The sequence below is a fragment of the Loxodonta africana genome, chromosome 10 (genome assembly GCF_030014295.1).
Source record: "Loxodonta africana isolate mLoxAfr1 chromosome 10, mLoxAfr1.hap2, whole genome shotgun sequence".
Classification (NCBI taxonomy): Eukaryota; Metazoa; Chordata; class Mammalia; order Proboscidea; family Elephantidae; genus Loxodonta; species Loxodonta africana.
The window spans coordinates 64724499-64730936 of record NC_087351.1 but is presented as its reverse complement, the minus strand read 5'-3'; positions in this window follow the sequence as shown (position 1 = coordinate 64730936).

Below are 6438 nucleotides of genomic sequence, written 5' to 3'. Positions count from 1 at the left end.
TAGCACTATTCACAATAGCCAAAATGTGGCAACAACCTGAATGTCCATTGATAGGTAAATTGATGAATAAAATGTGATATGTACATACAATGGAATGTTACTCAGCCACAAAGACAAATGAAGCCTTGATATGTGCTACAACATGGATGAGTGTTGAAAACATTATGCTGAGTGAAATAAATCAGTCACAAGAGGACAAATATTGTACGATCCCACTGATATGAAATACCTAGAATAGGCAAATACATAGAAATCAAAATTTATTAGTGGTTACCAGGGGCAGGAGGGTGGGGGAAAAGAGGAATTATTGCTTAGGGTTGATGGAAAAAATTGGAAATAGATTAGCGGTGATGGTTGTACAATATGATGAACGCAATTAATATTGCCGAATCATAGATATGAAAAATGTTGAAATGGCAAATGTTTTATTATATATTTGTTGTTAGTTGCCATCCAGTCACCCCCTCCCAAACTCATGACATCCCCATGCACAACAGAATAGGACCTTAGGGTTTTAATCGGCTGTCTTTTGGAGGCAGATCACTAGGCCTTTCTTGGCAATTCATCTGTCTGGAAACTCCACTGAAACATGTTCAGCATTGTAGCAACATGTGAGTGTCCACCAACAGCAGGCGGTAGCTGCGTGTGAGGTCCATTGGCCAGGAAATCAAACCCAGATCTCCCGCACTGAAGACAAGAATTCTGCTACTGAATCACCACTGTCCATATATATATATACACACACACACACACACACAAATTGATTGCAACTATATCATACAAGACAAAGGCTGCAGAAGTGTTCCAGATTAAAGAAATATGATAACTAAATGCAGTACCTGATCCTATACTAGGGCGAGAAGGATAAAGGACAAGATTGGATCAGTAGATAAAATTGTAGTACAAATGATAGATGAAAAGCATTATTATCAATATTAAATTTATTTTACTTGATAACTATACTGAGTTAATAAGAGAAAACTTCCTATTCTCAGAAAATACATACTGGTGCATTTAGAGTTGAAGAGTTATGACGTATACAACTTACTCTCAAATGACCAGAAAAAATATTGTGTGTGTAGAATACATACACACACACAAAACAATAAATGGGTAAACCAGGGCTTCAAACTGGTTCATTCTGGTTCATATCCCTGCTGATAATTACACTTCCACCCCATATATACTGAAGCAGAATCTACATTTTAACAAGATCCCCAGGTGATTGTTATGTATAATAAATTTTGAAAACCACTGCTCTACCAGTAGTTGTCAGAATTGGTCCCTGACCAGCAGTATTAGCATCCCCTGGGAACTTGTTAGGAACGAACAAGTTTGAAGCCCTGGTTCCCTGTTTTCAAGAAAAGTAAACTCTTTTAAGGGGGGAAGGGGATTCATTCTCTAGACAGTAGTTACTTTTTATTTATGGTGATGGGAAAGGTAGCACTGTATGTGGGTGAAGTGTGCACAGCTTAGCCTAGGTAACTGATGCCACTAGGCTATAAACACACACAAAAAAAGATGTTTTGGTAAATGCTATGTTATTATTTATGTTATATATAATTTTGCAACAACAAAATACGTATGTGTGAATTGTAGGTGTGCATATATATGTGTATACATATGCATGTACATATATGTGTATATATATATAAACATATGTGTATATATACATATAATAAAACAAGGGTCACAGAATCTGATACTTCTTAGACATAATCAGCTCATGCAGTTAGTTTTCCTGGTTTGAAGACTTAGGGTCATAGTCTCCTGGTACAACTTGGTCAATTGGCCTAATATAGTTCATAAAGTTTGTGTCCTACGTCCTAGTCTGGTGAGTAGTATCTGGGGTCTTAAAAGCTTGAAAGTGGCCATCCAGGATACAACTATTGGGTCCTGCTTGCCTGGAGCAAAAGAAAAAGAAGGAAACCCAAGGTTCAGAGAAGGAACAAGTCTACAGGACTAATAGTCTACCTGAACCATAGTCTCCTCCACCCTGAGAAGAATTAGATGGTGCCCAGCTACTACCACCATATGTTCTGAGCAGGACCACAATAGGTGGATCCTGACAGAAAAGGAGAAAAATGTGGAACAGGAATTCAAATTCTCAAAAAAAAAAAAAAAAATCAAACTTACTAGACTTACTGAGATAAAAGAAATCCTCAAGACTAACTACTGCCTTGAGATATTAAGTCTTGAGCTGAAATTATTCCCTTCAAGTCATCTTTTAGCTAAATAGCAGGTTAGCTCATAAAGTAATGAATATCACCCCTGAGTATTGCACTCTTTTTAAAAAATCATCTATATGAGATGAAATGTTCAACAAATACTCTAAAGCATAGATGAGAAGGCTGTGGGGATGTGAGGCTAGGTTAATGGGAATGGAACTAGAACAGAAATAATGAGAAGTTGATACAATGTAAAGAATGTAACCAATGTCACTGAATAATATGTGTAGAAATTGTTGAACAGGAGCCTGTTTTGCTGTGTATACTTCTACTGAAAATACAATAAAATACTACTTAAAAAAAAAGTAAACTCTAGAGACAAGTCCTATACTAAGCACCCATGAAATAACTTGAGAATAATTTCTAATGGCAGAATGAAAGCTTCAATGCCAAGGTACCCAAACCAAAACCAAACCCACTGCTGTCGAGTCGATTCCGACTCAGTGACCCTAGAGGACAGAGTAGAACTGCCCCATAGAGTTTCCAAGGAGCACCTGGCAGATTCGAACTGCCGACCTTTTGGTTAGCAGCCGTAGCATTTAACCACTATGCCACCAGGGTTCCCATGCCAAGGTACAGAGCACAGGAATTCAGGGCAGATGAGAAGGGCCTGGAGGGGGGTGGGGCTCAGAGACAAAGGAGTAGGCAGAATGGAAGGATGCGAAGGTTTCCATTGGGGGATGGGACTGGAGGTTCTTCCAGATGAACTCAATTAGCTCTTTTCTCTTTATATTCTTTTTACTTTCACAAAGTATTAAAACAAACAAAAGAAACCCATAGTAAATAGCATTAGTTTACAGGCCTTTTTCTTCCTACTAAATGAGGACCCTCAGTTAATAAATCCAACAGATTTGCCACTGAGCTTTCAAAAACCAAACCCACTGCTGTGAAGTCCATTCCAACTTATAGTGGCCCCACAGGACTGAGTAGAACTGCTCCATAGGGTTTCCGAGGCTATAAATCTTTAAGGAAGCCGACTGCCACATCATTCTCCCACAGAGTGGCTGGTGGTTTGAACAGCCAACCTGCTGGCTGGCTGCTGAGCACTTTAACCACTGCACCACCAGGGCTCCTTCATACTATAAAGGGCCAAAGAATTGAAAACTTTGTTTACAATTTCCTAGCTGTCTTATTTAAATATGCGGGAAACTCCTCTTTGCCTTTAATACGAATGCCACAGAACCCAATTTTTAAACTCAGTAAAAGTTTTCTGACCTTTAAACTTTATTATGGACTTATTATTTTATGGCTTTGCTGTGGTCTTCTTAATTGAGAAATCAAGCATAATATAAAAGATTTTAATCACTATATCCAATTACAAAAAAGTTAAATACCAACATTATTTCATTTAACTGAAATACAACTTTTAAAATAATGACTCCCAGATGGACAGGAAGTTGCCATTAAAACAGTTAGAGTTGAAACAAGTTTATGTCATTAAATAAGACCTTTTTATAATCTCAGCTTAATCCATGTTAACCTTCCAAATTACATTTGTAAACTCAATCTTAAAATATCAGGAAGAATTTTGGAGTCCCAAGCCTTAGACTCCTCTTTTTTGTCAACACCAACAGCTCTTCCACAAGAAAAGCAAAAATTTATGTTGTTACAGGAGACATCAAACCCTGACTATGATCTGAGGCAATTCAATATGAGTCAAGTAGTCTTACACTACTTTTGCATGTGCAAAAAGAGCAAAACCATGCCCAACCCAGTGCCTTGCACATATTATAAGTATTCATTCAACAATCATTTATTTCATGCCTGCTATACGTAAGCTTTGAATAAATGTTGACGTGAAATAAGTAACTAGACCAACTAAGACCAGATACAAAAACAAGAAAATCTAAAGAGTTCTGAGATATGTCTTGAAGCTTTTCTCCATACAGGTTTACAAACTAGGGAGCGTGGCTAAAGCTGCTGAGTTCTATAGTAGGTACTCTTTGATTCATTCATTAGCTTCCAGGACACAGGATTTCACAGTGCTGCCATTTAAAAGCTGAAACACATCTGAGATATGTCTTGAAGCTTTTCTCCATACAGTTTTACAAACTAGGGAGCGTGGCTAAAGCTGCTGAGTTCTATAGTAGGTACTCTTTGATTCATTCATTAGCTTCCAGGACACAGGATTTCACAGTGCAGCCATTTAAAAGCTGAAACACACATGCACATCCCCACGAATATTTCACATCTTGATGATAATAAAACCCAAAGTCCTTACTGTACAAGTTATCTATTGTTTCATAACCAATTACCACAAACTCACAATTTCTGTAGGTCAAGAATCCAGACATAGCTTAGCTGAGTCCTCTGTTCAGGGTCTCATACGGCTACAATCGAAGTGTCAGACTGTGTTACTTTCTGGAGCTTGAGATCTTCCAAACAAATATGTTTTTTGTCTGAATTCAGTTCCTTGCAGGTTAAAGAACTTAGGCCCCCTTTTCTTGCTGGTTATCAGCTGAGGGTTGTGTTCATCTCCTAGAGGCCCCTTGCAGCTCTTTGCCACAAGGCCTTCTCACAGTGCCTCTCAAAACATGGCAGCTTCTTCAAAGCCAGCAATGGAGGGAGAGAGAATATATTGCTAATAGTCTCTCACCTCTAAACTCTCTTTTAAAGGGCTCACCTGATTAATCAGGCCCATACAAGCTTTTCTCCCTTTTGATTAAAGTTAACTGATAAGGGTTCTTAATTACAAAATGCCTTCACCTTTGCCACACAAACATAGGAATAATAGCCCATCACCTTTGCCATATTCTGTTGGTTAGAAGCAAGTTACAGGTCCCGCATACACTCAAGGGGAGAGGATTACACAAAGATACGGTTACCAAGGGGTAGGAATCACAGAGGCCACATTAGAATTCTGCCCACCACACTTACCATGGCCTATAATGCCCTAAAAAATAAAAATGGTTACTGTCAAGCTGATTCCTACTTATAGCGACCCTATAAGGCCCTAGGTGACAGATTCTCCTCTTTCACCTCAATTTCTACCTCTCTCCTTCTTGCTCTTTCTATTCAGCCACAATAGCCTCCTCGTTGTATACCCTGTAGCTTCAGGGCCTTTGCACTGGCTGTATTGCTGCCTGAAATACTCTCCCCCACACCCAGATATGCACATGGCTTACTCCCTTACTTCATTCAGGTCTCTACTCAAATGCCATCTTAACAGAGCAGCCCTCCTAGGCCATCTTCATGTTCCATCTTAACTTACCAGCTTAGCTAGGTAGCTCTGGCTCAGGGCCTCTCATGAGGTTATAGTCAAGGCCAGGGCTGCGATCATCTGAAGGCTGCACTCGGCAGATGGCAGGAGGCCTCAGTTCCTTCCTGGCTTTTGGCAAGGAGCTCAATTTCCGGCCATGTAGCTGCTTAAGTGTCCTCACAACATGGCAGATAGACTGCCCCAGAGTGAGTAATCCAAGAATTGGAAAAAGAAGGAGGCCATAATGCCTTTTATGACCTAGCCTCAGAAGTCACAAACTGCCACTTCTGCCATATTTTATTAGGTAAAAGCAAGTCACTAAGTCCAGCCTACACTTCTGTAGATAGTAACTACTTCATAGAGTTATATGAGGATTAAATGAGCCAATATATGTTAAGTGTTTAGAATGGTAAAGTACTAGTTACTGCTATCATTTCCAAATTTATAACCCACACTCCCTCTCTCTTCAATCCCCTTCATAAATCCTGTCTTCCAGCCTTTCTGAACTACTTGCCTTTCCCTGAATAATTTATGCAAATACTTCTGGGCCCTGGCTCTCTGCTCTGCCTTGGAAAGCTTTCTTACCCTCTGTATTTCCTGCAGACTTCAGTGAGTCCTTCTCTGAGCACCTTCCCACACCTCTCAGGTTGGGCTTGGTGTTCTGCAGAGAGCACCTTGGGGCTCCCTCAAGACAAGCACTCAAAACATACCTGTCTTTCTCTTTCCCTAGATCATAATGCAGGTGTAGCCTCCTCAGACTAGTGTCCCTTCACTAACATTCCCAGGCAGAACTAGGAGCTCCTTCTCATGTGCTGTCTTGGAACTTCAAGCATATTTGTTAGCGTATCATTCATTATATTGTAGTTGTCTCATCTCCCATAGTGCCTAGGACAGTAGATGCTCAACAGGTAATTTGTCGAACAAATGAATAGGTCTCTAAAACTTCAGAAAATAATGTACAAGAGATGGAATCACAGGAGAAAAAAATCAACAAAACAGGTCAAGTGTATC